This window comes from Gavia stellata, chromosome 7, assembly GCF_030936135.1.
Source record: "Gavia stellata isolate bGavSte3 chromosome 7, bGavSte3.hap2, whole genome shotgun sequence".
In the NCBI taxonomy this organism is placed as follows: domain Eukaryota; kingdom Metazoa; phylum Chordata; class Aves; order Gaviiformes; family Gaviidae; genus Gavia; species Gavia stellata.
The window spans coordinates 43,675,537-43,697,518 of NC_082600.1; the positions used below are offsets into that span (position 1 = coordinate 43,675,537).

The following is a 21,982-nucleotide window of genomic DNA, read 5'->3' on the forward strand; positions in this document are numbered from 1 at the left end:
CCTGTTTTCTGAGAGGGATAAAGCTTTGTCAATGCTGATAGCTGAGCTAACCTCTCAGCCAGAGGCCTAGCCTTTTGCCTTCAAGGAAGGCTGCACCCACTGAGGTATGGACATTGTTCTGCATTCCCTTTAACAATATGGTTTTGGATTAAAATTGTCCTGCTTCATCATCCTGTCTGTAAGCTTAGGAATAAAATGCCTCCTCTACTGTCTTGTTTGTGGTGTTTTGAGCCTTCGTTAGGGAAGACTTCCTAAGTAGTCATCTGTTCTTCCCTTACCTCTCTCTGCAGCGTCCTGCTATTGAAATTGTCCCCAGCAGAGACTTGTCCAAGTTAGGTATTCTAGTGATTTTGTTTCTTTATGCCATCTCTCTTGGAAGCCAGTTTAGCCATCTGAGGAGGAAGCAGTGAGACGCTGTCAGTCAGCAGGAGGCTCAAAAATGCCAATTTTAATTAAAAACCTTTTTTGCAATGACATGCCCTGGATTTCTACCGGGAACGGATTTTTCCCACTGTGTAAATGTTGCAGATGATGTATATATGCAACAAAATAGGTGTTGCTTTCTTTTGAATAGAAGCTGCTAACATCGCCGCAAGTGATGATACGTTTTGAGCTTTGTCTTCATTCCAGTGACTTTTAAAACACAATCACTCACAATCATTGTGGAAGGCTTAAACAACCCAGAGAGTGCTGAGATTCTTATTAGCAACTCACTGTTAAAATACCATGACATGTCTCTGAGAAACATAAATGTGTTTTATATTTTTCTTTTAAGAGAATAAGATGCTGATACAGCATTTATACTGACAGCCATTCTTAAAGGGAATATGAACCAAGTAGATGGTTTTAGGAATTTGCTGCTCCATCCCTTCTTGTTGAGCATTCTGTTACAGTTTTCTCATTAAGTTCTGCCATTTCATATACTCTGGCAATTACAGAATATAGAGGTAAGTGAAAGGCAGGTTTCTTTTTGCAACTCCTATAAAGCCAGAAGGAAATAAGTGTGGAAGGTGTTCTGATTGCTGTATATATACACACAGAGCATATAATCTTGATATTTTTTTCTCCCCCTTCCCTTCTTTATAAATAATGTCAAGTCAGCATGTAATGACAATGCATTGTTGAAGTAAGAATTCTGGTCGCTAGCCTGAGCTGATGATTACATGAGCCTAGAGACCATATCCTGAAATGTAAAACACAGGTCATCTTATCTCATCAGTTTATCAGGAATAGTCTTAGATTTTGGACTATGGCTTTGAATTGTGTAATCAGAAGGGGTTTTTTTTAACATGGCTAAGTATTTTTGCAAACCAAGTTTTTGTAATTGAAAGTGTTTGCTTCTGCCTGCAACCCTGCTGGTTTGCATGATGATGAAAAATGTCAGTATTCATATTCCACTTCTCCCAGACCACCACCAAGTCACAGAAGTATGTGCTCTGGGTATGCCCACTTTGCTGGGGTGAGGAAAAAGAACTTGTAACAGTTGAGCTGATTTCGTTAAGCAGCAGTACAGTAGATACTATGAGTTCTTTTAAAGTCAGCTCAGTATGTACTTTTTAAATTTACAATGATGGTAAGTGTAGCAACATAGAAGGGATATTGAGAGCACAACTGAAACTAGGGGCTGCTTGGGAGAAGAGGTGGAAAAATTGCTCCTGAAAGAGAGCCATCAGGATTATGCTGAAATTATAGCTGGCTCTGTGTATTAGTGGAGCTGTGTAACAGGAGTCTTGCTACCTACCAGCATAGACCAGCCGGAATTACTATGAGGATCATGTAGTTGCAGGAGTGATTACAAATACCCCGTGCAAGAAATAGATCTCTGAAGTTCTTTTAATATTAAATGCCATTAAGCACTGTCTTCTTCTTGTTGCTCTTCTACTGGTTTCTTCTGATAGCACTTTCCTAGTTAAATCAAAAGCTTTGCAATAAATAAATAAACCATTTTGTCGTGACTGCTGCACTGTTGTTTCCTGGGATCTATGAATTGGAGACTGTGTCTGCTTGCCTTCCGGTAATGAGCGCATAAGGGATGGAAAGCTCTCCAGAGTCCATGTCCTTCTAGCACAATCCATTATTTCACCAGATTGCATCATAGTGACTTCATTTTCTAGCTTGCACTGCCTATTTACTCCCCTCCTGAAAGGAGGGGAACTGGAAGCACCATGCTATATAAATATTGCAGTAAAATAAAAGGTTACCCTTCAGGGATTGTCGTGTTGCAGTATGGCCTTCTACAAATAAAGGGGCAATTTTACAAGTCCATCATGTACGTAAGTGTTTTGAATAAGCGTATGTGCGGGTAACAAGTAGGGTAGTACTGCAAACATTGCTTGCTGGTGCTGTGTGGCAGCCAGTGTTTGCGACAAGAGGAAGTTCTGTGGCTTAAAAAGGAGATTAACCAGGAAATCCCTGAAGGGTAACAGTCAGAGGTTAGTATCTGTGTGCAACCTGAATCCGTTTATTCATCTTCTGTCAAAGTTAACTTTTTTGCTATTAAAATCAGCCAGGGCAGTAAATGAGTTACGGGATCTTCTGCCAGCTGTATTTTTAAGTGATATTAGATACCAAAAAGGGCTTTTTCTTTTGCAACGAAGACGTGTTGCCATCAGTGGCGTTGACCCGCTGTGCCCTGTCTGGAACCGGAGAACGGGACACCAGGCCGGCGAGGCCGAGGCCGCCGCCGCGGAGGAAGAGGTGTTCGTGCCTGCGCGGTCAGATCCGGAGGGGGCGCGGGCGGGGCGCGGGCTGCGGCCGCGGGAGGGCGCTGCAGGCCCAGCAATGCCCCAGCCGCCCGCCGGGCCGCGCTTGGCCAGGGGGCCCCGCGCCCGGGGCTGGCCTGGGCCCCGGCTCTGTAAAGCCCCGATTTCGAAGATCTCTTGCGCGCGTCCCAGGGAACGAGAGAAAGTGTTTAAACCTATTAACTCCTTTCCCGTAAGCTCCTTTGGGATATTACAAGGGTAGCTTTCCACACTTTCTGCCTCAGGAAGGCTGTTTATCCCTTAATGTTATTTTACCCCTTGGCTTCATGATCCATCTGCCCAATTCACGTTTTTATTTTTTATTCCCCCTTCATCTTTCCCGTCTCTTTGATCTTGTTAACACATTTTTTTTTCTCTCAGTTAAAAGGCACGTGCCGGGGAGCAGTATTTGGAGTGCAGCTCAGGCTAGGGTGCTTAACACTCCCCGGGGAAGGCGGTGTGTGTGGCAGAGTTACCCTCACCGAACAGTGAAGGGCAGCGAGCTCTGGAGAGGAGTGAGTCTGTTTTAAATGGTATGAAACGCTTTCCTCTTTGCAAGGATTCAGCGCTGCTGGTCTGTGTTGCCGCATGTTCGAGCACTGAGCTACTTTCGGGTAGATTCTGTGTGATTGCGAATGTTTGCTGTTGAATGGCAGTCTGATCACAGTGGGAGAACTAGATTCAGTTAGCCAAGTACAGCAACACCTTGCTGTATCTGTTGCTTCTTTATCCACCGTTTCAGAGTTTTATTGCTGATCATTTAATACAGTGCACTATTGATTGTTATCATTTCCTTGCTTTCCTGTCCTTTTCCATTAAATTACACAAGGAAGGTGATGACAGTGAAATCTGTATGAAACAGCAACATCTCCTTTGTTGGACAACTGTGATCTTGACCTCTTCTATTTGATGAGTCAGTGACCCTGACATCATTCCTGCTTCTCCATTCTGTTGCCAGTAGATTGAGGGAAGTGATCCTCCCCTTTTATTCAGCACTGATGAGGCCACGCCTGGAGTACTGTGTCCAGTTCTGGGCTCCACAGAATGAGAGAGACATGGACATACCGGAAAGAGCCCAGGAAAGGGCCACAAAGATGCTAAAGGGACTGGAGCATCTCTCCTATGTGAAAAGGCTGAGAGAGCTGGGACTGTTCAGCCTGGAGAAGGATCAGAGGGGAACCTATCAACGTATACAAATATCTGAGGGGAGGGTGTAAAGGAGATGGAGCCAGGCTCTTTTCAGTGATGCCCAGTGACAGGACAGGAAGCAGTGGATACAAAGTGAAACACGGCTGAACATAAGGAAGCGCTTTTTATTGTGAGGGTGACCAAGCACTGGAATGGGTTGCCCAGATAGGCTGTGGAGTCTCCCACCTTGGAGATATTAAAAAGTTGTCTGGACATGGTCCTGTGCAGCCAGTTCTAAGTGACCTTGCTTGAGCAGGAGGGTTGGACCAGATGATCTCCAGAGGTCCCTCCCAGTCTCAACCATTTTGTGATGCTTTACCTCATATGTACTATCTCTGTGTGTTTAAAGTCTCTTTCTGAAGTTCCTGCATATATCCCCCGTCTATTACACTAATTCTTAGGGGAAAGTAGCTTTCCTGTGTCAAACTGCTAAATGTTATGCATTTTGGAAGTGCATCCTTGGTAGATACTGAGGTATGGCTGCAGTTTCTTTTGGCCCTGCATCGCTAACTAGTACTGAGTACGCTAAAGCTTAGTGCAAGGTGGTATAGTCTGATTGAAAAGCTGTGTCATTAGTTAACAGCTGTAGCCCCTCTTGGGAGTTTACAGACCAGTTCTTTCTTCCATGATCTCTAAATATTAAGCATTAAAATTTTATCAGCCAACCTACTACAACCAATTTGGCAATGAGCGTGAGTCTTGTGTCTGAACCGTCTGCTATCTCTTCCGTAGTTTTCAGACCTAGCAGAGATGTTCCTCCTTTGTTGCAGACAGATTGGGCCTTGCGGAATAAAGCTTTATTAAAAGCAATGGGTCTTAGCAGCTCTGCAGTATATAACAAATCTTGGGAAATTTACTTTCCAAATAACTGTGGTGTTCCTAATTCAAATGGTTTTACACTTGCTGTGGGTAAAGAGCACACATGGATAGTTACTGTAAATCAGATGATTTGCACCAATTTAGAACACAGTATCTTGTGTGAGCCTTCTAATTTGTCTCCATGGAGGCATATAGCCTTTTCTGCTGTTTTATATCTTCTGCAAGATAAAAGTATATTGCATACTTCTGTGGGAAGCTTTAGGACTCCCTGTCCCGCAGTTAGGAAATCTCTGATCCAAAGTATCTGGGAGTTCTGTGGATCACTCATTCAGAATTGTCTTTGGATACAAGTATTTTACCTAGATGTATTATCTGTATGGATCTAACACAAAAGAAAGTATGGTTGCATTTCAATTGAGGTACTACCGTGCATTTTAAACTTCTGAAATTAATTAGACTTTTAACTTCATAGTGGGGTAATGTTGGGGTATTCTCTTACAAGAATGTGACGATTTCTTGAAGCCAGCAGATGCCAGAAGAACATAGCTGTTTAGGCATCTCATCTGAGATGAGACATTCAGTTCCAGTCCACGCTATAGGTGTCTAACTTTGAAAAGGTACATTCCTGTAAACAAATCCAGTTTTGATGAATGTGTGGCACTTTTCCAATTAGTTTGCTTAAAGTATTCTTCACAGAGAACAGTCTCCATCAGAGACAAAGTTTTACTGTTGTGCCAAACGTTTGCTGCAGTAAGCGCCGTACCAAGACTTAAATGCTGCGTACTTGAGTTGCACTGTGTTTTGCATCCTCTTGTTCCAAGTAATGTTTAGTATGTCCACATAACCGCAAAGAAATCACTTTGGAAAACGATGCAGTTAATAGCAGCTCTGTTCTCTTTCAGTGTTAAGCTCTGTACTGAAAACTGTTGCTGTTTCTGGTATAAAGTAACTTTATTAAAGTTGCCTGTGGCACTTAGTGTCATCTGTTACGTACATACCTATCTATGTGCGTTGTCTACCAGACTAGTATCTTCAAGAAGTTCTGTGAAGCTGGCAGTGCCAAACTATGCTATCTGCTAAGCCCTCTTCTGCTTTCCCAAGTCAAATCACTCTCTTCAGTGTGCAACCTCGTGAGGTCCAACTGTCAAATCCTTCTACAGAGGAGCTCTTTAAATGATCTGCTTTTTTTGTCGAATGGCCAGTTGGCAATGGTCTCAGCCTGGATTCCCCTCTGCAGTTCTGTGGCCTTATAACTGAAGCAAAAGGCTGGGAACTGGGACAGCTATAATCTATTCCTAGCTCTGCTGTTGACTTACTCTGTGGCACTAATCAAGTAGTTTGGCCTTCCTTGAACCATAGTATTCTTTGTGTATGAAACAGAAATGACTGTTCTTATTTATAAATGAGGATGGTGAAAAAGCAAATTATAACTTTTTAAGCTTTTAGAGGTAGAAGATGCTTGAAAATTGAAACAGAAAATGTGATCATAATGTATAAATAATACAAAACTTTGCCTGATACATAACTTCTCAGGCTTTTTTTTGAGTCCTCGAAGAGGTGATTGGACTTGTCAGATAACTTCAAATAGAAAGGCAGGTTTCTTAAAGAGCAGGGAAAGAAATTAGCAGTGAGGCTGTCTGTTCTTTGGAGCTGGTACTTCATGTACCTGGCGTGTCCTCTCATCTGTAAAAACATTTCCTGAGCTACTTCTGTAAATGCCCTGAGGCTGAAGAGCAACATTTCAGTATCATCTGTCTCTCTTTAAGGCACAGATTCTGTGCAGCCATACTATTCTGTTGGCCAAAACAGTTCTTGTTTCTGCAAAAAGAAATGACCTGGAGTTGTCAGCTCAGTCTTCTGCGCAAAGTCTACCTTCGTATTTCTGGTAGAGTTGTAAAACGCTTTCACATCTCTCCAAGTTCTAATACTGTGTTTCTGTTTAACTCATCATCATTGTTTTAGTAAAAGCTGAGATTCTTCTTTGTTTAAATTCTCCAGTGCCTATGTTGTCTTCTTCGTGCTTTATTTAATTTTGTTTTCAGAGGGAGATCAGCAATCTGAAATGGGAATAATACTCAACCAGTGTCTGTGTGTACCTCTGTTTTCCTCTTTCACCCCCAAGCCTTCTGTATTACTGCTGCCGTATACCTGCTGCTGACAACAAGCATCTTCCATTCAGCAGCTATGTTACGTGGTTTCCTAGAAACAGCATGGAAGCTATTTAAATTGTTTTTATTCCACTTCTCCCTCTGCCCTATTCTTTTCCTCGTCACTATTTTTGTATGATATAACGAGATGTTCTTTTGACAGCTCAGCATCCCTTTTCTCTAGCCTACTCTGTGCCCTGCAAATCATTCTGTCACTAAGTGTTGTATGTGTGCACAGCATATGCTGTTAATGGCAGCATAAATAGCCTCCAAGTGCCTGGTGGATTCCAGGAGAAAGGTTCTCTAACTTAAGTGGGGGAAACCTCTTATCAGTGGATCTTGTTAATACAATAAGGTTGTGAAGTGAGTCAGTAACCATCTGTTTTTCCCTGAGGGTGTTTGCACATAGGATGGGGCAACAATAGTTTTACCTTGGTTTGCCTTGGCACAGTAACTGTAAGTAATGTGCATCCTCCAAATGTAAAGATGTTTCAGGGTGAAGGGCCAGTGGGAAGCCTCTGTCAGAAGACACATCTTTATCAGTTACTAGTGAATGTGTTTTATTCTAGCAATAGGGTTTTGAACTGCAGGAGCAACAGAAATCTGTTTCGTGAGTGAAAGCAATGTATGTTACTACCTGGCTGAAGTGGCAGACATTTGTCACCGTTTGTATACTAATTAGAGACGTATGAAATTAAGAATGCAGGAGTATACTCTTTTACAATGCATTTTTCATTTTGAGGGGCAAATACGTTAACATAGAGATGCAGCCAGTTGTTTTTAAATGAATCTTTTGGACTTGCAGTTATCAGTCCTGTTCAAAAGCTGAAAAAGAAAGCCATTCTTATTTGTTCCTCCTAATGGGCTAACAAAAGAGGCAAGTCTCACCTCCTTATAGCTACAGTCTGAAGTACTAAATAAGAAGAGCAATGTAGTAAATCCAGGTCAGGTGTGAAATTGAATTGGTATATCAGTGTATTAACACTGATGATATCTTGAACTGCTAAACTATCAGAGTATTATAGCAGGCATTTAAATCATGAGGTCGGCACATGAGGCTGTTAATTCTGCCTCAAAACTGTAGTCTCAACTTGGCTGCCTGTCTTGATTTCAGCTGTTCCTGAACAACTTGAGCCCCTACTTTGATTACCAGTATGATTGCACGATTGCACCAGTCTGGTGTCTCCTGGACTGGTCTTTTTGGATCACAAAACCAATCCTATTCTGAAGAGTAGGTTTCTTTTCAAAGCTGTTTGTGAACTTAAGGATGAGCTGTAAAAGTGAGGGGTTTTGTGTCAATTTTCTTGCCCTCTGTGATAGTATTGTAGAAAAAGAAAATCTTCATCCATTTTGAAATTGGGTAGAACTCTAGAGTAATTTTTATAGAGAACAGTCTTGCACTAGTATGTGTGTGGAATTCTCTGTCTCTTGTTTATTTTCTGATCACAGTGAAGAGAAGTGCATGTTCCTTATTAATGTGGAGGATTCTCAAGCCATTGTAATACACTTCTTTAGCATATTATGGGTGCTCTGTCCTCTTCCTACCTGGGTGACACTTGGCTGGTCAGAAGGAGTTTAGCTCAGGCTAAATTTTATGTTTACTCCTGTCTTCTTTGTTATGTCCTCTCTGTACCACTAACATACTACTGTTTTCAGTTTTTGCAAAAAGTGTGTAATACACAGTAGGGTATACCCACTGCAAAAATTTTAGGTGGCTTTATATTTTTGGATCTTGTATTATGAAAAATTAATGTCTTTTTTCAGATCATATCCAAAAGGAAATAACATAAATATTCTTCATATAAAATATTTAAATCCAGTTTGCAAGTAATGCTAAAAATTTGGCCATGACATTTCTGTGAATTGTGAAAGGGTCTTAGGATCTGGGATTGTTAAAAGAACGTCTTGGAATCTTCTTACAGTAGAAGGAACAGATATATAGTCTTGAACTATAAAAAGTTTTATTTTCTAGAACCTGAGACCTGATCTTTGGGATAAGTGGGAGGTGTTCAAGAGGTAAGCAGGAGATGAACAGTTTACAATGTAGCTGTGTGAGCTGTTCACCAAAATACCTGTTCATCCATTTAAGACTCTAAGAAAGAAACGGGTCATGTTGTTGACTTCTACTGTTTTTACCTTTCTGGAACTTAAATTTTATTTGAATGGTTTAATAAAAACAATAATAATAAAGGTTCTGCCCTATGCAGAAGTTCAAAGTCCAAGATTGTTGTTTGTTTCCTTCCCCCTCCCCACCTCCTCTCCAGAGATTTGTGTGTGGTGGTGGTGGGGTGTTCTGGATTTTATTTCTTATTAGTTTGTTTTCACCTAGAAAGTTCCTGTATCTCTTGAATACAAAATTGGAATAGTTTTACCTAATTATGTGAAGTCATCCTCTCTGGTTAAGCCAGCCATTTGTATGTATTCAGTAGTGGAAAGTGTGATTGTATAAAGTGCCCAATACCTCTCACTCAACCTTCCAAAAACAAAGAATGAAACCCCAAGATTTAGTACAATGTTATTACAATATGTTAAAGTTAGGGCTCGCTCTGGGAAATGCAAATTGAGGCTGCAAGTTTGGTTTAGTGTTTTTATAGCATGAGAATGTTATTGTTACTGTTATTGCAGTATTTTGTTCCTAGCACCTTAAGGGCTGTTTTTTGCTCCAAATATTTGACTTATTTAATCAGGGGGGTGGGTAAGTGCTTCCAGTCTATGGATCTTGTACCTTTATGAGGATAAAGGAAAAAAAACCCCACATTTACCAAGTCTGAATATTGCCTAAAAATCTCCTTTACTTTATGTAAAGAAATCTGTTTCCTGTGAGATCTACAGATGTTTGAAAGATGGTGATTGTCTGAACCCATCTGTAATTAAAATACAGTTTGGTCATTGGTTTAAGCTTAACATGTGCACACACAGCTACTGAGATGTTCCTACATTCAGCCCTGGCTGTACATTTCCAGTTTGGCCCCACTGCACAGCCACATGTGTTTGGTTCCTAGCACAAAAGCAGCAGAGCACCCACAGAGAGGACCTCTTTCTGGAGAGAGTGTGGACGTATCTGGAGTGAGTTAACATTCACATAATTCCCACGGACCATAGATTGAAGAATGGGTTGTGCAGCTGAGTAGAGCCTGGAGCCACGCACGTGAGCTTGCGTGGAACCTAAGGACAGGTTTTAGGTCCGGTATGTGCTGCGGGGCTCTCCTGGCTTCCTTGTAATTTTAGTGAGGAAGAGAGGTACAACCACAGGCATCATTAAAAACCTCTTTGTGATAGCATACGGGAGGTCATCTTTTGATGCCCGTGTTTCTAGCCACTTCAGTGTATCACAGTAATTAAGATAGTGAGGAAAGCAGAGGGATCTTGGCTTTCAAACTTACTCCCCCTGGCTCCGATCCAAGTATCATTAATATGACATGAGTCGTTTTGTTGGTATTTGATTAACTGGGAGGCTTGTTCTTGTTTTGTGTGACACATTGTAAGTTAACCACCCGGCATGCTGACATGTGCGATTAAAAACAAACACTTTAAATTGAGAAGCCGTCTGCCAAGTGCACGGCAGGGAGGAGCCTGAGCAGCCTGCCCTGAGGGACTCAGCTGGGATAGGCCTCACCAACTTTTCTACTGATCTGGCGTCAGCAACTTTAGAGTTCAATCCTGTATTCACAACTAGTCATTTTTAAACATTTGTTTAGCTGTCCTGTGCAGTTAAAACACTCCTGACAAAATTTGGGAATGGTAAATGGCAAATTAGAGTTGCATCGTTCAAGCAGAATGCTCTGTGGTAATCGCTGCTGTTCTTCAGCAGTTACCGGCACCTCTTGGCAGCATGGTGTTCCTGCCATCCAGAATGAAAATGCTCTCCAGCGATGGGGATTTTCCATTCTGCTCCCTGGGAGCTGTGACCGCTACGGTGCTGTTGCAGACAGCTCGGCAGAGGGCTGCCAAGGGCTAGCCGAGACATTCACCAGCATGCCGAGGTCTGCGATGACAGATATCGTTATAGAGCTGCCTTTTTTATTATATCACAAAGTTACGTTTGCTGTTTCCATGAGTTTAAATTCCAGGACATTAGGAATGTGTCTGGACTTTCTTATTTTGTAATTAACTAATTAATTTCACAAATAAAACTTGAAGAGTTAGCAAAGCTTCTATTCCCTCTAGTTCCCTTCTCATTCACCTCTTTATTGTAAGGTTTTTAACCTTCCCTTTCTTGTTGGGGTCCTTGGTGTGGAAACTGTTCCACATTTCCCAGTCAGCAACAGGGTGTCTTCAAAGGAAGCATTACCCGGACAGGGAACTAGGTTTATTAGTACTAAATATCCAAAGGAGTGAAAACAGTAGCATGCACAGTAGCCGTTGAAGTCTTGGTAATCCTTAGCTTTATTTTCAGACCTGAAGTGTGCTTCACAGTGTAACAAGAAACCTTCTGCTGATTCAGTGGGCACTTTCAATTCCACTTAAAGCAAAATGTGCCCTCTGACCTGTTCCCAGACAGATGTGCAATGCATGTAAGAACACACAAATCCTCTTGTTTGGAACTGCTGATCTGCATCATGTGGCATAGGCTGGAGTTGGGTGGCCTCGGAGGGCCCCTGTTAGCTCCTCCTCAAAGGGAGAGCCACGGGGAGAGGTGTGGGAAAGTAGGCACTCCTCAGTCCCTTGACCAGGTGAGCTGCGTTTGCTCTAGCACACAGCTCTTGTATCTGTGGTGGGGCTGTTCTTGTTTCATCAGCTCCACAGCTGAATGCTTTTCTTCCAGTTTGCCTGCTGATTTATTCCTGAAGCAGAGTAGTTCCTTGATTGATTACTGACTCTGTGAGAATCTGTTAGAAAGTATTTTGGGAAAGGAGTAAGCAGGCCTTGTGTAAAGCTATCTTGTTCTTGAACACCAGTATCTGCTTTCTTTTCCTTTGAGTCAGATGCAAGGAAAATAAAAAATCTTTAAATGTACTTGCTAATTACCAAGTTGAGATTTTAGTATTTTTGTTTGGAATTATTTCTTTCCAGAGGAATAAATTTTATGCTTGCAGATCATGGGCTGTGACTAGAGTATAGGGAAAACAGCAACAGCAGCAAGTGAACTGCTGGGAAGGGGGACACACACATTTTCCTGCTGCTGTCATGAGTTACAGCCAGAAAGAGAAATCTGTAAAGACTCTTAAAGTATGGAACAAATATGAATGTTTCCAAATAGTTGGAGTCTCCATGACATATCAGCAGTTCTTTTAAATGACCTGTGAATTTATAGTAGCTTTGGCTAAAAAGTGTTTTCAGACTAAAAGAATAGAGTGTTCTTTCACCTGACTTCTCTTCTTCCTGCAGCACACAAAAATTCAGGACTTTAGATGGAGATAAGGAGGGTCCTGCGAGGACAGCTTGGAAAAAAATACACTGACAGCCTCTCAGAAGGACCTAGTTGGAGTCCATTAGTAGTCATAGGTTTGATTTGAGATCATGAGAAAGCTTTTAGTTCGGAGAAGCCAACCATCCCCTGCCCTCAGTTTGTCCTGAACAAGCTCTTGTTCTCAGATGGTCACTTGAGCTAAATTACATCTCTCTGCCACACTGGAAAGCGGATCTGTGAGTAATGAGTTGGCAGGAAAACAATCTTCAACTCTGCTTGGAGTACCTAGGATATATTTGGGCTGTTACAACTGATAAATAGGGGAAGGATAGTCTTTGAATTGCACAACAACTTTTAACTGCAGCTTTAGCTCTTGCTTCTAAAAATTGTGGTCAGATTTTTCCTTTCAGACGTCCAGCCCTTCAGATGTAGGAATCAATCTCTTGTTGGACAACTAGGGAGTTTCACACTCATTAAAGGTGGGGTTTGAGGGGTGAGGCTTACCCCATGTATTTTTCCATTTCCAGTGCTAAGTTTGGAATGCACTCTGTTTGAACTTAAAGCTGTCTTCATTGTAATGTGGCAGGATACCCTACTTTGCTAGACAAAACAATATGATGTTGAAAAGTAAAGTGGGAAATATGTGTAAAGCTGAGTGACTTTAGGAAAAGAAGGGAGGATACACAGGAAGGGAAGAAAAAGGTAGGTAAACTGACTCTGGTCAAGATTTTGACAAGAATGTAATAACCTTAAATGAGGTTTGTCCCCAGCAGACACTGAAGACATCCTGACCTTTTTTTAACTGTGATTTATTCATCATTGGAATGGATTTTGTACTTCATCCATTCTGTGACTGATGGGCAGGAGTAATTTCTCTCTCAATACAGATGAGTACGCTGTGGTAGACTCCATTTGCCACACTGACAGGAGCAGAGTGCCATCAGCCACGGAGTTAGCTGAAGAAAGATTTTCCTTTTCAGTCTTGCACTCTTAACGTGTGCATGATGTATGTGTAACAGTAGGATGGGGGAAAGGTTACTGAATTGTATGAAGCTTGAGTCGTGAATTTCCTCCACTGTCTGAAATCTCAAATCACAAGGAAAAGGAGTAACTGTGGCTTTGCTTGAAAGAATTTAAAGGGGGGGGGGAAGAAAGCAGTGAAGAGCATTCGCCCCCACTAATCCCAGTCATGCTCTTTTTCCAATAACACAATTTTATGGATCTTTTGCATGCAGATACATTCCTTCTACCTGTAGCTTCTTCAACTGTCATGATCCTTATATGCTGAATTTGTTTTGTACAACTGTCTTGTCACATGGAGGTCCTTGAAAGTAGTAGAGGCCAGCCTTTTAGAAGGGGCAGTTATATTCAGCTTTTGTTTCAAAATATTGCAGACAGATCAGTTTTTTACAACTACTTTTTTTCCTGATGGATGGCTTTGGGGCGAGAGTGGAAAATACAGGAAAGGAAGAATAAGATAGTTGAACTGATGCTAAAGAATATAACATTAACATTGTCAGCTTATTGTATTTCAAAATATGCAAATACAGTGAAATCTTGTGTCAGTGAACATCAGAGATTTAAAAAAAAACCAAACCAAAACCCTAGAATTCTGATAGTGGGTAAGAGGAGGAGAGCATCTGTAGTGAAAAATAACAATGAGGGTTTATAAACACCAGGGTTTTTTCAAGGACAAATGAGCTACTCACTGGCTCTGGTCACTAAACAGTCACCATATTAGCAGACTATTCCAGGGTCATCCATTATGAGTTGTGCTGTCTGTTTGGAGCATAGTAGCAGGTTTCATGTAAGGACAGATGGTGATAGTGCTTCTATTTTGCAGTTCTTTGCTACTGACCAAAAATGTATTCAGGAAATAACCAAATTACGTATCAGATACCATAGTGATGGCAAAGCATCAATAAATAAAGGTGGAGAAAGGGTTGAGAAAGACAAGCATGAGGATACTGGCCTCAGTAGAGCAAAGTACTTTTCAGTTCTAACCTTATCAGCTTACATGCTGAACTGTAGTTCCAGCACACAAATGCTTTAAAAACTGTCACACAAACTATTTCTGCCAATGCAATCTTGCTGTTCAAGCATTTCTTTCTGCTAGTAGGTGAAGCCCACTTAAAAGTGGGTAGCCGCTATTAGATGCTATAGGGTTCTTTAGAGGATCCTTCTGAAATTCAATATAATAAATTCCCAGTGAATGGAAAGAATCTCTAAAACATGATTTCTTCTGCTAGATTAACATTCTTGTGGGCTTTCCAGAGAACTACTAGCTCAGCTGAGGTAGACTCTGCATCTTTGTGTTGGTTTTCCCCAGCTTTATTAAGTAAAAGCTTGAAGTCCACTACTATGTCTCTCTCTAGATCATGGTCTACTGGAGATTTTAGTTGATATTAGCTATCGGTACACTGCAGACCAAAGCAAACATGAAACGTTACGGTCTGCGATACCTATTTGCTTTATGAGATCCAGGAGCCCAGTCAGGATGTCATTCAAACAGAGGGGACACCGTGGGGCAGAGAGCTTCAGGAGTTGAGGGGTTTTTGTTTTAAGAGGCTTGCATAGCCGGGCAGTGAGTCATGGCTCCAGTGATACATTTGGTGCTGTGTTGCTGGGTCATTTGGGATTTGCTTGGTATCTCAGCTTCTTTATTCAGGAGTCTATAATGGGCAGGTGTAAACCTGTTACACAAAACCTGTGGTAGCTGCCAAAGTTTCCTGCTTTTTTCTGGAAGGTTGACAAAGGCATATTGATGGTGGTTTAAGAAGCTGAAATGAATAAATAAAGTGTTGATATTTTTTTCCTTTCCTGGTGGCAAATGGTGACATCATAGTGTACCTCTTCACAGGGCTCTGGCCTGGTTGGTTGCAGAGGCGACCTCAGTGATCATAATTTAAGTCAGTATGGGCAAACTGATCAAGTGCTCAGCTTGAAACAAAATCTGTGTGTTGCCTTTCTCATGTCTAAGGATTTTTCTCTAATGACATATATTTTAAATGTAACTAGTAATCTCTTTGAAAAAGGCCCATCTTATTGCTGTATTTACCTCACCAAATCAAAACTGGTTTTGATGTTAATTTCACAGAACCCCATAAGTCTCAAATGCCTCTTCTGAGACTGGCTGCTCCCTGTCAATGTCTGCTGTGCTGTTATTAAAAATAGAAAACTTTGGCATACTAGGAAATGAATATGGGAATGACATCAAATATACTGGACTTCAAATCAAAATTAATGGAGGTCCTGTGTGATTTGTTTTGTTTTGTAATTTGTATTTAATTATAAGAGAGTTTCCCTTTATTTGTGTAAATATACCATTACAGAATAAGAAAATTCTCCCACTGAATGTTGCACTTGCCTATTCTATGATAAACAATGTCTTGGTATTTGACAGCTGCATGATAAAAGCTTTGGTATTTGCAGGAGAAGAACGAGGATGCTTGGCAGGGTAGGATGGTTTAATTTCTTCTCACCACTTGCTGCTACTGGAATTCTGACATTTTTTTTCCCCACTTTATCTTTAGTGATTCTTTCCTTCTTTCACTTTCAAAAGGTAATCTACCACTGCCTCTTTGCTTTCATGACTGTTTGCTGCTGACCTTTAACAAGCCCTGTAAATGTTACACTAGGTTGTAGGGTTTGTACACTTTTTAACACATAAGGAAGCCATAGAGCTGGTAAATGTTCCAATATCAGTGAAGCTTTTTTAATTGTATAAAACCCAAAAAGAATGGCTCTAAAGGGACAAAAGGAATAGTCATTACAAAAACATCCTTTCCTGAAGGGCTGTTGCCTTTTTAATAGAGTTTCCCTATACCGGTTTTACTTCTCGTTTCCCTTTTTCCCCATAAAGTGGTAGCTGATGTTTTTCTAGTGCATGAAGCATAACTGTGGCACACTGAATAATTTCCACCAGCTTTAGTCTCCATACCAGAACTGATGTTCTGGTTTGCATTGATTGCCCTCCCCCATCCCTTTGCCTTCTCCATACTTCTGTCTATATGGAACTCATGATAAAGCTGAGATGTACTGTGAGACATTAAAGTAGTTCTTTCTTTTTTTTTAAAATGTTTAATACATTTGGGTATTCAAGCCTGACATTAAATTTAGTAAGTTCAATAATTCTTTAAAAAAATGTCCTTAATTAAACAGTTTCACGCTGCTATTCAAGCACAGCTTTCCAGTCTGTCTCTGAAATGTAGCAGTGCTGCTGCTTAGCTTGTGCGTTAAAACCATAATGGCCTGTGTGACAGTGTCCAACATGCTGTGATGTTCCCAAAGCTTAAGATTCACTTCAGTTTGGAGGGTGAAAATCTATTTGTAGTCAAATGAGTGACTCTGATATTAACAAGTTGCCGAGTGCTGTAGTATTTCCAGCTGATGGTGGATAGTAAGTGCATTGTCAATGGAATGCTGACAACTCCTCCATGCTTTTCCTTCTCAGAGGGCTTAAATAATCTTTTGAAATCATCTTGGGAATTTTAAGCCTTACTAAGCACAGAGTTTTTTTCTTTGGTTTGTCTCTTTCTGCTAACCCTACAGTATTCCTTTGGCATTACTGCATCAGAGATCATGGCATCTAGATGCCTGAAAATAATAACCTGGTGTTGTTTCTCATTAAAAGAGAAAAGAAAATCCTGTTTGTGAGGTTCTACCAAAAAAACTGCTTGCCTATGTAGTATTAGTTTCCAGCCTACCTAACACATTTAAGGAAATGCAAAATATATTTTATTGTGTAATGCCTGTATGTTTTATACGATTGCTGAAGAGCAACCTCAGTGAAATGAAGGCTTCCTTCTTGCAGCTGATCAGTCAGAATTTTTAACTGGGATATAATGGGCTGGGTCACAGCTGCTGTTTTTGAGGGGGGTATGTGTTTGCATCACTGGACAGACAGCTTAATTTCCTCTGCTGCCATTCATTCTTCCAGTACCAAGCTATCTCTCTGGGTCTGAATGACCACCTCCTTATGGTACTGGGCCTGACATTCTCAAACTGGCATATGCTAAAAAGGAATCATCTAGCTTAATTTTTAACTTGTCAAAGAAATAATTGGGGGGGGGGGGTGTTGTTGTTTTAAATGTCTCATTGGTTCCCATCCAGTTGTTAGGATTAAAAGACGTGGATGTTTGGGAAGATTATGATCTAAAAGATCGTATTTCTAACATGGGCAGCTTCTAACATGGGCAGCCTGCCCAGTCCTAGAGATAGCAATGTGATGGTTGTTTTTTAAATGATAAACTAAACACTCTATAATTTGCTCTATTATTTAGTAGCCAGTATGCAGTGCAAATATGTCATAAATCGTGTATCTTACCTTGTATTATAAAATCTGCTAGTAGGCAAAACTAGTCTAAGAATGCATTAGTCAATAATGAACTCAAAAGGGCAGGTCTACGTAAGGAAATGTGGACCTTTTTTCTAATACATCTGGGCACACTGTCTGCAGCAGGTCTTTAGCTTCCATTCATGAACTTAGGTTACAAGTGCAACAGAACGGGACCGTTTTGATACAATCGTTTCATTTTACGATAGATCGGGGCGGGGGGAGGGGGAAGTGGCTGGAAAAGATTTCCTGGGCATATGCTCTCTAATAATTTCCCGGGCATACTGCTCTCCAGCCTTTCTGATGCTCTTCAAGAACTCTTGGTATTTCTTCTTGGTTTTGGAAGACTATGTGGATTCTTATTCTTTGGTGGCAATAAGCAGGTTTAATCTCAGACCAGTCTCATTTCTCTTATGAAAGATGTGAAATTGTCCTGAGAGGATTTTACAGCAGATGTTGGAAAGAGGAATTTCTGCTTGAGCAATGTTGGTTTTCTGGTGGAACCCAAGAGATGTGAATTCCATGGTCAAGCCTGTACATGAAATTGGAAAGGTAGTGAACTGGAAGCCTAAGATGCATGACTGTGGTATCTGACCTGAATTTGATCCCTTGGATTTGATCCATGTTTTACTGTTCTGTGCATGCTGTTTCAGTGTCTGCAACTTTTGATTTAGCAAATGTAACCTAGTGCGTATTAAAGAAAAAAAAACACAAACCAAACAACTGTGTTGCTACTGATGTTATATTTTAATCGGACTATTGTATAGCTTAGAGGATGGGCCACAAGGGAACAGCCAATTACTCTGTGTATCTGTCTAAAAGCCTTTTCATTATAGAATACTGATTAAGATTGTATAGCTTCATATTGTTTCATGTTATTGATTTCCACCAACCCCAAGTCGATGGTCTCATTAATTGACAATTACCTTTTTTCCCCATGTTTCAGAAAATTGACATGAGCAACCCAAGGTGTTAAGTTCAATTTGAACTAGGTATCAGTGTGCCTGTTTAATCTTTAGCAGGACCCATTAGGCTCCCAGTTTTAATTTTACACAGGCCATAAAGGCACCTCCACAGGGAGGGTATGACCCTCTCACTATACGGAGAGCAAAGATAGTCTTTACAGAATTAATAGGGAATATCTGTGGTAGGGCTTTTTGCCCATCTGTGCTGACAGAAGGAAATCAGTATTTTACCTATCACAGATGCGGTGTAAAGTTTGGGGCCATTGACATGTACCAGCTTACTCGAGTTGTACCTTTAATTTGTTTCACTGTATGTGTCTTGCTGGAGTTGGTGGATACAAGAAGTGAAATCTTTGTCTCGCATGTCAGAGGTGAGAATGTTTGGAACCTAAAGCGCAGAACTAATTCTTTTGGAGAGAGGAACCTTGTGTATAAAATGTGAAGCTGGGGGTTTTGTTTTGTTAGATAAAGATTGCCTTTGTTCAGGACTCTAACTTCCAAAAAATACTTGCTTGTCTATCTTAATGTAAAGCAGTCAGCCTTTGATCAATGGTATGTTACATCTACCCTTCTAGCAGCTTCTTCTAGCTCTGCTAGCTGCAACTAGCTAGTCCTCCAAGTTCCATGTCTCACTCGACATGACAACACTGTTCCTTAATTTTGGTCATTGTGGAAGCGGCAGTACAGAGCTGGAGAACATCAGCATGCTGATAGTGCCACAGCCCCATCTCTACATGAACTTTCCCAATAGTCCTTAACTATAATGAGCAATGAGGACCTTTTATATCTTCAGAAGAGATGCTTCGGGGCAAAGAAGCAATTGGTACAACAACCCTTTGTCCTTAATCAGAGAAGCAAAAATGGAGCTACTTGAGAGCAGCTCTACCTAGCCCAGCTAAGCTATGTCATAGGACTTTATTATAATCAGTGGCATCAAAGGTTTTCTTGTTGTGCATCCTGTTTGTTCAAGTGAAGAGCAAAAATTCACAGTGTTATCGTGCTTGATTTTAGTTGGTGTTTCTTGGTCTCATGCAGTGGCTTGGTGCTATGAAGTTAATTGTGTGCAAGGGTTATAAATTAGCAGATCCTCAAAAGAATCGTTGTTTTCCACAGTCCCTGTCCTCTTGTGCACTTCTGTGTCCCACTGTACTCCACTTGCATGCTTTTGAGAAAAGCATCATGTATTGCATTTGTCTTGGAAAGGTTTGTCTTCTGGCTGTAGTCTGACACTGCTGCTCCCCTAACTGACACACGTTAAGAGTAAGTGGGTCCCGCAACTACTCGTCAGTGTGAGGTGGAAGGAAACTTTCATACCAGTATAAATGAGCTATTGCTTGGAGCATGCAGTGCCATATGCCTGCCATTGCATTGAAACCTCCTACTTGTTACTGGACAAATTCAGAAGGCAAAGAGTAACCTACACTTAGTTTTGCAAGGCCAAAGGTCAGGTATTTGATTCTAAGTGTAGAAAGAGATGAAAAATTCCGTATTATTATTTTCAAAGATTTGCCAGGAACTTCACTCAATTTCTAGTTAGAGACAGTCTCCCAGGGCCTACCCCAACCATTACTACTGTGTATTGTTTTGCAGAACTCATCTTTCTGTCTTCTTGTTCTAGTTCTGTTTCACTGGGTAACCTCAGTGACTCAAAATTAGAAGATGATCTTGAGAGACTTTCTTAGGAAGCTTGTGTTAATTTAGATTAAAGTAGTCTTCAGAATGTCTTGGGTACTTTCCAAGGAGAGACTATAATCCCTCTTTCCCAAAGGTTATTAATTCATTGGTTATTAATTCTATCAATGTTATCCTTAAGAACTTGTGACTAGGACCAAAGGACTGCAAGTTTTAGAGCTGTTCCTCTTTATGTTCTTCATAGTTTCTTTCCATTTTTTTCCTGATCTGGATTTTAATGAAAGATCATTATAATTTTACTTTGAAATAATAATTTGTTTTGCTACCGCTAAGTATATCACTGTAAGTATCTACTGTTTTGTTTTATTCAGTCAATCTCTCTAAGAACAAAGGAGATTTATGGTTCAATTACAGACACTTCCATCTTTAATGAGTTGTGATAGAGGAGATGGTAGCAATCTTCAGTAAGCCAGAATTTGTTACCACAGTTTTCCAAAGAAACAGTTACAACGTTTATTATGCTGATGAGTTTAAATATTCATTTTAGCTTCTCTTCAGGTTAAATAGTTGATCCATTTGAAGTTGATTTCAAAACTTCTGCTGACTTGAATTTTACCCTCCGTTTCCTCTTCCCCGTCTTACAAAAACATTACTTTCCCTTTAGCTCTTGCATCAGGCAGAAGTGTGTTTTAGAAAGAGATTACTGTACATGCTCCATACAGGCAGCAATATACCCATGTTGGTTTCCCACAGCCTCACTTTTATTTCTTGTCTTGACCTGTTCCAGGGTTGAATCTCTCCTATGTTTCATTTCAGGATGAGAGAATATTAAGGAAGAGGTGGTTGTTTTGGTTTTTTGTTTATTTGGGAGTTTTAGTGGGGTTTTTTTTTTCAGAGGAGAAGGATCTGTTTTTAACACCTCCCTTTGCTTTATTTGGTTCTACTTTCTTAGTGGGTTTGGAAGGGTAAAAAGTATGATAAACTTCAAGCTTTTTGAGGTTCTCGCTGAAAGGATTTGAAGCTTGGTAGGTCTGGTTTTTTTTTTTTTTTTTTTTCTCCTTTAAGCCATTGACATAGGCTGAATTGATGTGAAGCCTCAGGACTTCCACTGCTGAATTTGTCTAGAGCATGAAGAATCTCATTATTACAGAGTGCACTTGAAGCTTGAAGTAGAGAGAGTATGATGACTACCTTGATGGTTAACTTCTGCACCCTATGAGTCACTGTCATCAGTGCATTTAGCGTCTAGGTTTGTGCCAGCATTTGCATTCATGTGCTTGAGTGATGGCAGATGATAATGACTCATGCTTCATTTACTAGTGTCCTGTCACTTTTTCTCTGGCTTCATGGACCTTTCGTTGAATCTCAAAGAGCAATTGCTGGGAAAGAATGAAATCTCTATGCATGAATAAGGGTCAGAGAACTCAGAGGGACACTGAACGTTGTTTTGCCAAAAAAAACCAGGAATTTTTTTCTTTCTGTGGTTTTCCTGAAACACTGGTTTGTGTCATGTCTTCTGCTTTTATCAGAGTAGTTTAAGATACTGTGTTGCAGGTTTAGCCACCGAAATTCATAAGGTAAGGTGGCTGTGCTCATTTGTCCACTTCTTGGTTGAAAAGTAAAGTAGATATGGTTGCTCTAGTGTAAAAATTAAAATAAACAGAAGCTCTGATGTTTAAATACATTGCACCAAAAGCGGTTCCACGATTTCCATCTATATCGGAAAAATACAGTATTGTACTAGTAAAGATCTGGAGAGGTTTTAAGCTCATTATTACTTAATTTATTAAAGCATTTTTTATTTA

The 21,982-nt window shown here is 40.6% G+C and overlaps 1 protein-coding gene across 1 annotated transcript in view; it reads left to right on the forward strand.

Moving 5' to 3' along the window:
* LOC132317329 (transmembrane protein 263-like) overlaps window positions 1-21,982 on the forward strand; it is a 198,454-nt gene that overhangs the window by 15,066 nt on the left and 161,406 nt on the right. The gene's annotated exons all lie outside the window — the stretch shown is intronic.